Source organism: Lupinus angustifolius, chromosome LG02, assembly GCF_001865875.1.
Source record: "Lupinus angustifolius cultivar Tanjil chromosome LG02, LupAngTanjil_v1.0, whole genome shotgun sequence".
NCBI classification, from domain to species: Eukaryota; Viridiplantae; Streptophyta; class Magnoliopsida; order Fabales; family Fabaceae; genus Lupinus; species Lupinus angustifolius.
Genome location: NC_032010.1, coordinates 13,422,807 through 13,423,135, shown reverse-complemented (window position 1 = coordinate 13,423,135; position 329 = coordinate 13,422,807).

Below are 329 nucleotides of genomic sequence, written 5' to 3'. Positions count from 1 at the left end.
CTAATCCTAATCCTAATTCTAGACCTCATCCTAATCCTAACCTTAATCCAAATCCTAATCCAAAACCTAATCCTAATCCTAATCCTAATCTTAATCCTAATCCAAATCATATTCTAGACTTATTCCTATTCTGAATCCTAACCCTTATTCTCATTCTCATCCTCATCTTCTTCCTCATCCTCATTCTCATTCACATCCTCATCATATCCTCTTCCTAATCCTATCCTCATCCTCTTCCTCCTCCTCTGCCTCTTCCTCATCCTCATCCTCATCCTCATTCTCATCCTCATCCTCATCCTCATCCTCATCCTCATCCTCTTCCTCATCCT